Source organism: Conger conger, chromosome 17 (genome assembly GCF_963514075.1).
Source record: "Conger conger chromosome 17, fConCon1.1, whole genome shotgun sequence".
NCBI lineage: Eukaryota > Metazoa > Chordata > Actinopteri > Anguilliformes > Congridae > Conger > Conger conger.
In genome coordinates this window covers 31,029,616-31,043,573 of record NC_083776.1, presented here as the reverse complement: position 1 = coordinate 31,043,573, position 13,958 = coordinate 31,029,616, and positions in this window count along the sequence as shown.

The window sequence follows — 13,958 nt, the reverse complement described above, 5'->3', positions numbered from 1 at the left end:
ATAATAATGACATCTGTGCACATTCACAAGACTAATGGGCTTCCTTCCCAACCCAGGATAATCAATTTCAACTGCTGGTGTGTGCCATTTCACTCCACCCTGGAAACAAGTCCCTTCTGGTGGTGTGGGTGGGTGGGTGGGTGTGTGTGTCAATGGCCACACCTGCTGGCTGTGCCAAGCACACTTACAGATGGTCAACAATAGCAGCCCACCCCACCCCTCCCTCCATCCCCCCAGGAGACATGCTCTCCTTCTTATTCTATACAGAGACAGATTTCCTTAATCAGCTTCCTCATTAGCAGGCTTTGTGCTCCCTGCCTGTCCACTTTCCAGCAGGAAGGGGATCCTTTTCCTGCTCTGTGACAGAGAGTAGAGGGCTTTTAAATGAAAACACACATTCACACTCAGCCAATGGCACTCAAAGGAGGCTCCCCCATTCAAGAAGGGCAGTTTGATTGTGTGCATGTCCTTGTCTCTGAACGGCCTATGAAAAAGCGACACATGTACAGGGGATTTGTACCTTTTTTTTTTCTTTTTTTTTTAACTGCCTTGGCATGGAGCATTTTTTGAAAGTGCATCCTTTGAAAAAGGGCCAGTAATACTTCACAAGTGTTATGCAGTTGTGAAAAATGTGAAAGAGGCCCATCTCATATAACTGGCCTAAAACTATTGTATTTTGTTATTAATTCAGATTTTTTTTTACCAATATAACATTATTTATTGTACAATAATATAAATAGTCTTTTTCTTTAAAATACTACCACTATTTGATAATGGGAAAAACGTATCCACTTTATTTTAGATTAGATTAAGATCCTTAATTAAGATTAATTTACTGATTACCTAGAATTATAAGTATGCTAAATTTTATGATCAGCAAACTTTATTTTTCATAATGTTGAAGAAAGCATTTGCATTGCATCAACTTCCATTGCAAATGTAAACAGTACATTATGCCTGAAAACCTATAATACGGTTTTATGTTTTGTGCTTTGAGTGTGTATTCCTGCACATTGTATTTGAAATATAACAATATGTTGTATAGGTTAAAATGCAGGCTGTCAATTTTGCTATCAAATTTGAGGGTACTTGCAACCATATCAGGTGATTTGTGTTGGAATTACACCGCTAAAATGTTCAACAAGTGTTTTAGTCTTGTAATGAGACCTATTAGGTTGTTAGAGTAACTTTTTCCTTGGCAGGTGAAATTGTCTTACCTCATTGGCAAATCTTGAAATTAGTAATGCTCTCACCTCACTGGTAATATTTTTTGTCTTACACATTTTAAGTTGAAATATAAGACTAAGACTTAAGATTGACTTTTTTTTTGTTTTTGGATTGTACAGCCCTTTACATAGTCCCCCCCATTTTAGGGAAGCAAAAGTAATTGGAAATAAATAAGTCATATTTAGTACTCGCTTAAAAATCCTTTGCATTTGATGACTGCCTGAAGTCTGCAAACCACAGGCATCACCAGATAGGCCTGTACGGCAGCCATCTTCATGCTCTGGAGCATTGGGACGCATGTTAAATTAGACTCAGGACAGGTGATTGTCTTGTCCAGTCAAGAACATTCTACTTTTTGGCTCTGAAAACCTCCTTTGTTGCTTCAGCAGTATGGCTGGGGTCATTGTGAAGCAATGCTGCTGCAAGGTGAAGCATAGCCCAATGGGTTTTGAGGCATTTAGTTGAGTCTGAGCAGGTAAATTGTTTCTGTATGCTTCAGAATTTATCCTGCTGCTGCCGTCAGCAGTCACATTATCAATGTGAGCCAGTGAGCCAGTTCCACTGGCAGCCATAAATCCCCAAACCATTACACTCCAACCGTTTCACAGATGAGAGGGTGCTTTGGACCATGGGCAGTTCCTTTCTTTCTCCATATAATCATGTGTCTGTAACTTTGGTACTGTACAGATTATTACTCAAGACATTGTTCAACTCAACAGTTTTTACTGTACTTGTATTCAGCAAACTCTAACCTGGCCATTCTGTTCTTGAGGTGAAACAATGGTTTTCACCTTAAGGTAAACCCTCTGAGATTATGCTGTCTCTTCATGGCTGTCTTTGACACGTCTATATCATGGAGAGTGTTCTTGATCTGTTTGACAGTTTAAAATGGGGGTTTCTTGACACTGAAAGTGTTATTCAGTCATGTACTGCAGTGGTCTCCCGTGGTTAACCAGGTAATTTGTTATTGCTGAGCTCACCAGGGCGTTCTTGCTTCCTAACAATGTATTAAACCATTAATTTTGACACAACCAATTTTTTGGCTATGTCTGATCGATTTATTCTGGTTTTGCAGCCTCATGATGGCCTGCTTGACTGGCATTGATACTAATTTGGTCCATATGTCCAGAGACAGCAGCAACAGACCACAAATGTGTGAAGTGTGAAAACCACCATAAAAACAATCATTTACAGCACCCTACAAAAAACTTTTACTCTTCTTGATTTTTTTTTAACTTGATTTTACTCTGGACAATTTTATATTTGTAATCAAACAATTCACAAGTTGTTGAAGGGCATTGTCTTTTTTTATTAGAATATATTTTTACACATTTTGCTTTCACCATATAGAAATTACAGTAAGTGTATTTGAAGTTATTATAACAAGCGTGCAATCTTACAGTGATAGGAATGTTTGTTTTTATTTTGATAAAATATTTCTAACCAGTATTTCACTAGTTTTTTATTTTTGTTTGGTGATAACTTTGGATGTGACTCCAGAAGAACAGCTTCAATATTGCCAGTGTAGGTCAAGGTGTACATATTTATTTTTCTATTTGTGTGTGTGTGTGTTTGTTCATTATTCTAATTAAGTAGTTCTATAACGGTTATTTGTTGGGATATTTAATTGTATATATGCACTAACGGACATGATGTATATTTATTTTTGGTAGCAACAGGTGGGGTAATTGTGTTGCAATATGCAGCTGTCGACTGCTTTTGTTCCCGAAAGAGCAATGGTGAGCAGGTCAAAGGTTAAATAGCGCATGCATTGTTTTGTTTGGTTTTGAATTTTAAAAAATGCCTCACTTTTCTTGCTTGAATGTGATTGGCCCAGGAGACAGGTTACAAGCATTTGTGTTTGAATGAGCCAGTGATACCCCAGTGCATTCAAACACAAACAGTGGGTTCATGGAAGCAGTGTCACCAGTCAGTTGATTCCATGAGTTATGTAATTAAAGTTAAACAGCTAACTAAGAGGAATAATCTGTTTCCTGATTTGCTGATGTGCGTTGTATCCTCCTCCATTCACAGATGAGTTTTAAACATTGGCTGATGATTTGAAGACTTAGATTTAATTTAATTGCTTTAATGACTCTAACTTTCTGATCAAAACAATCCAATTAAATTTTCATATAGATAATGCTTGAAAAACTTTCCACCCACTCAAAATGCCATGAACCCGCTCGCCCACACAAACGCATGCACACACACACACACACACACACACACACACACACACACACACACGCACACGCACACGCACACTCTCTCTATTTCTCTCTCTCTTCCTGAAAAAACACTTTACATTCTGTATGGAAATTCTCCACATTGTCTGAAATGACATAAATTGTGTTTTTCTTCATTCATAGTCAGTGGAAACTGACAGAGAGCAGTTCCCTCTTGATTACAGTCAGTTTACCGGATAATCTTTGTTGAAATCATAGAACTTGCAAGGCTATTCACTGTGATTACCAATGGAGAATTCAAATGGCATCCTGTACAGTATGCGTGTGTGTGTTGACTTTCAAAAATAGGTTGACAAGAACTAAAACTCAAAGATCTGAAAGATTGTTTTTTTTCTTGACAAAAACTTGTATTTTCTAACACGGCAATCTCAGTGTGAAGGGTGTTTCATTAGATGCACCCCATGAAATATTGCCTTTATAGAGTCCACTGTGGAAAACCATGTCAACCATACGAATTGGTCATAACCCTACTGTGGACCCAACCCCACTAGCAAACCTCTATTTATTTTATGTGTGTGACACTTTAATGATTTTCCTGCAGATATTACCAGTGTATAAAATAGATGTCACTCATGTCATGTGTGCAGGGAAAGAAAAGAGAAGGGGGGGGGAGGGACCCTGGCTGTGTATTAGATCCATATTAGATCTGAAGGGGGAAAAATAACAAACATAATTTGCATTTACATTATGTTCTGTCATTCTTTGATGGAAAAAAGCTCACCTAGTATACTGTATCTAAGAAGAATATTTCAAAAACCTGAGTGGTAATTCTCAGCTTTGTTCATAAAACAGAATTGATCGTTATCGTTAACTGTGCTGGAGTACTTTATCACTTTATCAAACAAACAACCAACCAATGAATATATATTTTGCCATTATTTTATTCACACCAGCAAGCAGGTAAATTAATGCAAAAAAATATTGGTAAACACAGTTTATTCCAGTACACACAGTTTTCATAACATTTCATAAAAAATGTTTTAAAATTTAAGATTTTTTTTATTGAGCTTTATGATTTTGCCTCTCTGGCCTGGAGAATAATTCTACAAATGGAGAGAAAAGCAAGTGAAGGATCTCAATCCTCCTGACTGAAATCTTTGACAAAACTGTAAAATGGTGTTGGATATCACAGCGGACAGCATGTGAAAATTACATGAATTACCACAATGAAGTAACTTGTCTTTTTTGTGCACTTGAGAATAAATCTGAAGTGACTGGTTCTTGATGCTGTCAGTTGACCATAACTAATTTAATTGAACATGATTCGTCTCACACAAAAAGTCTTCATGAGTAATTAATGCTACTTACATAACTAAGCCGTGTTAATTATTCAGTGAGGCTTCCGTCTGTCGGATGTTTACAGTTTCAAATACATGCGTCAATTCTTTTCATCCCAGTGTGTGTTTTACTAAAGCAAGGTGGCAGAAGTTTCTGGAATTATTTATGTGGCATTATTCTGCATCCTTTTTTGTATTATAATACTATACTATACCTCATAATATAAAAGAGCTGATGATATCTCTGGGTACTTCATAGTAAGTCAGTGTAAGCGTCATAGTATATTTCATTGTAAAAAGGAAAATTGAGTGAGTCGTTGGTTGGAACTACCGTTTATTACCAATAAATATTGTTGATTTATTTTAAGAAAATATTTTAAATTTGCATATATTCTGCAATTGTACATTCATTGTACAGTAAATTGTACAGTACACCTCACAGAAAAAGTGTGAATCTCAGAGAATCTGCAAAAGTTTGGAAACCCTGTCAGTTAGCACTTTGTAATTCCACCTCAGGCAGCTTGTAAACGCTTCCTGTAGCCAGCTAAGAGTCTTTCATTTCTCGCTTTTGGAATTTTTCCCCATTCTTCCTAGCAGAACACCTCTAGTATGTACGGCATGTTTTAGATCTATCCACAGATTTTCAATAATATTCAAGTCTTTGGTGGCCATTCCAAAACCTTCATCCATCTTTCCCGGGGGTAAATGGTTGACTTCGAGGTATGCTTTGGATCATTGTCTTGCTGGAATAACCAACCTCTCTTCAAGTCAATGTCTGGACTGACCTTTGAAACTTAGTCACTAGAATTGCTTGAAATTAGGTGGATTTCCATTCTTCCTTCTACTCACACAGTATTTTCTGTGCCCCCAGCTGCCACACAACCCCAAAGCACCTCCATGCTTCACAGTTGGCAAAGTGTTCTTTTCTGCAAAGGATTCACCATATTTTTTCCAAACATACCGTCTTTGGTGATGGCCAAAAATTCAAATTGTTCCAAAAACACATTGTTCCAAAAGGCTTCTCAATGTCTTTTTTTGCATACTACAGATGCTTAGTTTTTTGTTGAGGTCGTTCTTTCTCGCATATAGGTCTTTGTTGTAGTATTTTGTATTGTTGTCCTGTGAACTGCTAGACCTGTATTTGCTACTCTTTTTTGCAACTCCTTTGCAGTGATGTGTGGGTTCTTCTGAGCATTTCTCACCAGGTCTCAGGCCAGCTATGGGCCTGACCTGAAACTAGGCCCATAGCTAGTTTAGTTGCCTATCTTGTTTTAGTCCCACCATCTTTAGTGTCCTATCTCTTTGATGGAAGTGTCACATTGAGAGTCTTTTTAAAGACTGATTTGTTATCATTTTCTTTTTTGGTAAAAGGCAACAAAGGGATGCTGAAAAACAACAATTTGATTAAAAAGAATCTTTGTTACTGAAATAATAAAGTTGTCCATCCATCAATCGCATCATTCGAAGCTGGAATGGTTTTCCACCTATTTCAAAATAGTGAATGCTTTCATTATTTTGTTTGATTGAGGTAAAGTACCAGGTGTGTAAGTGGCAGCAAATTTTTTTCCCCACATTAAGCATTCTGTTGCTATTATTGCTATTTAACAATCACATTGCATTCCCTTGCTTGTATACATAATTAGCTTTCACCTTTTGGAATTTCAGCTTCCTTTGACTGATTTGAATTGACTTTGAATTGCCAGGTAGCCAGAAAAAAATTACTACATGCTTCCAATCCATGCATACGATGAAGCTCATTTAATTGATGCGTTTTGACAGTCGTCTTCAGACAAATTGCAGCAAAAGCAGTTTATTTTTTCTTCTGTCCTATAATAGCATTCTGTTGTACGGTGATAATTGGGTCTGCAGTATGTGACGTGGTTTGTTAGCGGAGGCTTGGGCTTTGACCACAGTAACTGCGAACATTAATCTCTACTGTGACACTTTATACACCAGAATGAAGATGGGTTTGTCCTGCCATGCTATACGAGTGCTAAGAGACGCCTGTCTTTATGAAACCCCCTAATAGTATCACTCTGCTCTTGCATAAAATGGCCCAATTGCTCACTTTGTCTTTCTGACAGCTTCAAGTTATGGAACTTGAATAATCTTATTTTTTCATGGGTATCACATTTCTTTGTTTGGCACACACTGATAGTAGAACAATTAAGATTTTGGATTGATCTGCACAAGAACAACCAATGGGGGAAAGGGAGGTACTCACTTAATCTCCTGAGAAAGGCTGGCAATGAGTCACACCGTTACAAACTCTCCATCAGCGTCTCCAATACGAGGGACAGAGTTGACCAAATTGATTATTTGTGGGTCCCACCCAAGCGATTCAATATTGATTTCTTATAACAAGGCCAGTGTAACCGTAATAAAGAAATGTATCCTGTAAGATTCCTTGAATTATAGTGTGAACCTCAAAAAGGAGCCGGCCTGGGCACACAGGCAAACACACACGTGTAAAGAGCATGCTTGCTCAGTGCTCACGCGCTTACGTGCAGGGTGTGGTTACTGTTTAGACTGCATTTGTGCCTTTGAGTATTTGTGGGGAGATATGGGATATATCAGTGGTGTGGTGCAGGGGCGCCTGGGGCGTGATTATTGAACATTGGTAGTCTCAAGTCCAGCGGCGAGGAGCACACAGCTCAAAACACACAGCAAACAGGCGCGATTATGCTGAACATATTATGAGTGCGTGTATTCATCGAATTCATCCATGGCCAATTAAAATGACCTCTAGATAATATGTGTACAGTAGGCTGCAGTGTATACAGTATACTGTATATATATACTAAACATTAACCTAAAAATATAATTAAGCCAGCGTTTAGGGAACAGCTGGAATGGCGTGTGACTGCTCATTATTTATTTTATTTATCTGAGAGTCTGCTAGTACCTTTGCACCTTATGATTGACTGGATAAAAAGGCAGCAGATTTAATTTTGATGCTTTTCTAGTGGGCAGCAACTTCAGATCGTGACCAAATCCAGAGGTGAAACTTATTAATTAAAAAGGTTTATCTTGAAAGCGTTTCCTCTGCATTATTCCGGTGTGTGCAGCATCGAGTGCCTTTAGTGTCAGATTAAAAAGAAAAACACCCAGGTGAGAAGCACGAGGCATGCTTTGTAGACTATGAGACTGGAACATCAATGGCGTGATTTAATGCTCCTGTAACAGCTCTTCAAGTGTATGCACTTCTCTGGGTTCTTTGTTAATGTGAATCCCACTAAATCGGTAAAAACCTGGAGGGACAGGTGGTAAATTGTAGCATTCTCATTGATATTATAATAACAAGGCCATTTTGGAGGGGGTAAAGTAGGGGAAAAAAAAGATTTGAGCAGAAATATCATTCTTCTGCTTCAATCTCAGTGCAGTCTTTCTGACTTTAATCCTTTTATGAGGATTTTTTTATTATTATTATTAGCAGACTGTCAAGGTGACACATTTAGAATATAATCCATTTGTGTAGCTGGATGTATGCTGAACCAATTCAGGTTAAAAGGGAATTCCACCCTGGGTTTTTATTTTATTTGTACAAGAGTAGTCACCCCCCTGATTAAAATGAACTCTCTACCTAGTGAGTGCAGAGATATAGCCCCAAACTATTGTGTATACTCCAGGGACCTGCTTTACTGTGGAATGCCAGGGGGGGAACAGTTTATTTTGGAAAGCCTATTGTTTAGCCTATGTCTCTGAACAACGCAGACTGATCCCGGCAGGTGATGAGGTCAGCTTGATCTTGTACTGTAAATAGGAAATCATGGAATGCCTCTTGTCCAATCAAATTCCATGACCGGTCCTGGAACGGTTGTTTAATATAGGTATAAGGTGGTCTTTTTTTGAGAGTAATGTCATGGAATTCTATGGATGTTGTCTATGTTCCTCACTTCATCAAGGTCCACAGAGAAGATCAAGTGCACTAGCTAGTGCAAAGTTAAGCCCTCTCGCCTAGTAGGGGAGGTATCTGTAATATTCAAATTACTTGCCAACTGTCCTTCTTCAAAAATGAGAAAGGGTAGAGGTGTACATCATTTTGTTATATTGTCTACCACTACCAAATTCGAACCTTATGCTGACGGTTATTTCTGAGCAGGGATAGCTTAAACAGTTACGCCTTGATCTGTCAAATGATTTAACGTTGTTTAGTGGTGGAATTTCCCTTTGCCCAGGGGTGCAATGGCTATGCCTCATCTAGGAATCAAAATATGAGTAAAACATATATAAATGGATTACATTACTGAGGTGCAATCACTTTCTCTTTCTCTCTGTGTGCATCTTTTTCGTTCCGTTTCTAGTTATCGTTCTATGTTTTACATTTACATGAGTCTGCTTTCTTCTGTTTGTGTTTAGACTCGTTTATGACTGAACTTTGCAAATACGCAGATGCTTTTCGCTGTTTTTCAAATAAATAAAACTTCACCAATATTAGCTCACCTCATAGTCTTATTGTGCAAGTTGGTGAGCCCGATTCCTCTTTCATCCTCAAGGTTTGACTGCTTGTGCATTCCCACAGCTATAAATAAAAGTACATGAATAATAACAACACATAAAAAACAGGGCTTTAATGGAAAACGTACACTGGTGGTATTTTAGCGTTTTACGGCCCATTAACCTCTCAATATAAATAATTACGCTGAAAAGAAAATTGCCAAAAATATAATTTACTCACCTGATGAAGACACATTATGAACCTGCAGGGACTGAACAGGCTAATGCCGAAGGTTTACTGTTTAATATAAGCTTGACAAATTGCTGGACTATGTAAGTACTTTAGCATTAAGGACTACTATGGAGATGACTATAAATTAAGAAGCCTGTATCATTGCACGCAATATCATACTGTATGTATAGGAAGGAGTTTACACAATTCTGTCATGCGTGACCATTTCATTTAATATGTATTTCTTTGTTATAGACTGTACATTCAATTCTGGTGATTCTTCTCACTATCACATATTAATTTAACAAATAATACAGATAAAAATATTCAGTGGTGGCCTAGGTGCTTTTGTTGCCAACTATATTGCTTTTAATTTTTTCTCTCCATAAGAATGAACAATAATTATTAATGGGATAATAACCCCCCATTAATGTATCAGCAGATCTGTAAGATCCAAATCATTAAGATACTGAATCTTTAATCTACTGAAGATAACTGGCATTCAAAATTGAATAAATTTGGATTCTATGTACAGTAGTTGATACTGTTTAAAGTAGTTGACGAAAACGAAAGATGTCTGCATGTTAGCAGGAGGTCCCAGGCTACTGTTGAGTTGTAACCTGATGTTAAAGTTAAAGGAGATTGACGGTATGATGCTACTACCTATGAAGCACAGAACCCCAATGTCCCTGCTGTTCTGCTCAAGCATTGCGTAAATTATAGTCAGTATCTGTAAGAGTTATGAACATTTTTCCCAACTGTACAGTAGAACCCTATTTATCCAGACTGGGGTGCATTTCCCGAATAACGATGAAAGTCATCGCATAATGGATCGCATATGATGGATCGTGAGAGAGAGATTACCAACCTAGACAAGACTGTTCGCCCAAAACTGTAGTGACTAGGTCAGGAATCAGAACCACTGCAGTTTGTGCCACAGTAGATCAAACAATGTCGTTAGTGACACCATGCAGGGTGTGGAGTGTTAAAAGTTCTCCCAAGACTAACTTTTGTAGATGGAGCGTTCCTGACCTTGTACAGTGTCATGAGATGATAATTACAGTGGGAATATGGGATGTGAGAACAGTTTTATATCCAACCCAAATGATGTATGTTGATTTAGATTTAGGATAAAATCCATTGTGAGTTGCATGTTGCAGATGTTTGTGCTAACTCTACTGCTGCAGGTTCAAGTCCAGTCAAGCATTTGACAACACGTCAACTTTACAAACATTCTGTCCTCCACCGCATACTATTAAATAAAGAGGTATTAAACATAATGGTCATATTTCATTTGGAGCAGGACCATCTGTCTATCTGTCTAATCTGCCACAGTCAGTCTATACACTTACAATGAGGAAAGAAAGATTAATCCAAGGTCAGGCTAATTAATTCATTAAGGATGCTGTAATTTGTAACCAGTTGTGTTTTTAGTATAGAAATTCAGGTGGGGCACCAATCAGCTTGTCAAGCCTAACAGTAACTATTGTGAGCCTCAAACTTGCTAGTGATGAACCCCTTATAAAACACTATCACTACTAGCTGCTTGTACACTTATATACAAGAAAGGGAGTGCACGTAAGCCAAGCATTTTAAATAAATTACGTTAAAATGTAAATTCGGGAGGAACATGAAGCAAAAAAGTGAAATTTGGCAATTTGGTTTTGACGATCATTGTCAATTTAGTAACTGATCAAACATGAAGGTAATCAGGGGAGCTGGCATAATTATATCTTCAAGTTTGTTGGCGTAATTATGTATTTATATTGTGGGGAAACTGATCTGCAACTGCACCATGAAGTGAGGTAAGATGAAATAAACGTGGACAATTAATATAAACAGTAATTTCACTGTGCTTTATTACAGTAAATATTAGACTACAGAGTAAAAACTCAACAAATTAATCATTAAATTAATCATCTCAACCTCCCAGGAAAGGATAAAAACCAGTTTCGATCTGAAGTGGTTCCAGAGATTTCCTGGCGGGATGTAGTAGATTAGAGCTTATGTTTGGTCAAATCCTCTGAAACACAATTGTAACGAGACCGCTGCTACAGCTACAGCTACTGCGAGAATATCTACATATAGCTAGCCAATTGACACATAGCTATGATTTCTGCACCCTGGACATAACCTTAATAAGGGCCTTACCAGGCGTGGGCCCGAGAGGATCAGGGCCCACAGGCCAACATAGAAAATCCTTTATGACATGCTCAGAAGGGGTTCCCTGACATACTGGCAGGGACCCAGACTGTTTGGGTTGTGGGGCCAGCCTATCTATCACTAACAGATAATTGCCAGGATCAAGTGTCGTATACTACAGTAGATTGCACAAACTATTTTACTTTGAGTGCAATTTAAATGAGGAATTATGGATAATATTTATCAAAGGTTGAGTTATTCAAAACATTTTTTCATTGAACTGCAGTAAGAGATGAAATAGTCCCACCAGCCCCTACCTAGGCGCGACTGTTTGTTATTTTTTAATTCTTCAAAGCCTTATAGGTCTGTTAAGTCCAAATACTTGCTATCTTCAACTTTATTTCCAATCAATTTCAGGGAGATTATAAAATAATTTTAAAAAGAGAGGGCTAATAACCTTCTCCTATACAAAGTTTGGATGTTCAAGCTCATCAATTAGGTAGCCTATATTAATTTATTGTCAGGCAAATATTGCAAGACGTGTAGATTGTGTAAACCATTATGTTTGCTTGTATAGTTCTTAAAGAATCCTTGTTTAGGAAATAGTACATTGCAGACAACTTTCTCCTTGTCTCCAATAATAGGCAAGGAGATAGAACCAATATAATTTGGGGTTCCCATAATGCATAGAACACATAATTTTTCCAAATGGTACTCCAGAGGTGTGGTGGAGTCACCATTTTTCTTGGCTTCTCCGTTTGGAATGTACAGCCAATTGGCTATGCATACAGCATGACCCACAATGCGTTATTTTTAGGCTACTTCATGGAAATATCCTCCGGACAATACAATAACATTCTTTGTTTTTACATCAGCCTCTTTACAAATACTGATTAACAGAGGACAACTGAGTTCCTTCCTTCACCTAGGCAATGGAACTACATGTTCAAACCCTTAATTCCATATTGCAATTTGACATGTTCCTGAGATTCAAACTAGTTTTATTATGGAAGAGAAAATGTAAAACCGGAGAACAGTTATTGTGGAAGAATCTATGGCACCTTCAACCAACCGCCAACATGTTAAATTAGCTTGAGAGGAGATAACTAATGCAGTTAATGCATGTAGCTTGCATTAAGCTATTGTTTTAACTAGTCACATAAAATGAAAATATTATTCACGTTGCATTTATTGTCATTCATCGCATTATACTGTAGACGTGTGTAAGAAATAGAACAGAAGTACCCTGGAACATATGAGAACATGAACAATTAATTCAATTTATGTGTCATTTGCTTTAATCTGCATGGGCTTGTTAGGTAATATTTCCAAACAAAAACATACATTTCCAATAAATTAATTAATTCAATAAATAATACTGAATACTACCATAATAATACCCAGCTACATGTTGCAATGAAAATATGTGCTGGATAAAAACAATATTTACCACCTATTTAACAATTTATTTCGGGAATCAAATGTTACAAACTGTTACTATGGTTATGTTTCCTTTTATTTGAGGGCTTCGGTGATATGGACTGTGTTCCAGACACCTCGGAAGCTGTTCATTCTGACCTCATGCAAGGGGGCTGAAATGTGAGAATACACAATACTGGCAAACAACAGTTATGTTACACTGTTATGTTCCCTATGAACAGCGTGTAGTATGTAAAGTATCTCTGTGTCAAAGCTAGTTACAGCTTCTTGCTGGCTGCCAGGTTACCGTGCTGACTGTTGCGACAAGGTAACCACAAGCTCCGAGCTCCCATGTTAGATTTATGTACATATACAAACTTCCGAGTTCACAATGAAGGCAACATTTGAACGTTTTTGCCAAGTAATTTCTATCTATATTGAGGCAAAGTACCTGGGATGTCCGTGCCTATATACAGAAACACCCAGATGACCATGGCTATACAAGAATATAGACCATGGATGTCAAGCAGAATTGAGTATTTATCCAAGGCATGGTATGAATATAAATCTGATTAATATGTAAAATCAGAGTCGGAAAATCACGTGCCTTGTCTGTTCTATGAGAGGACACTGAATGTGACCGCAAAAAGTGCTTTGTCTCTACTTCTGAGAGATTCATTTAATCAAGTGGTTCCCTTTTTAGATTCTTTTGGGAACATTCATCATTCATTTGAGGAGTGTTCAGTAAATACTCAATCACATTTCTCTCTGAAAGTTAAGGGTAAAACCCATAAAGTCAGCTATTGTCTTTAACTTTGATAAGTGGAGAGTCCATTTTTCTACCAAAAATAGTTTTGGTTATCACTGACTGAACATGTCAAACAGTTTGTGAAGAAGATGCATTCAAATTACATTACAATTGTGGGACAAAGTTAAGGGCAAATGAAGAGCTTTTGTGTGTCAAGTTTCTAACGG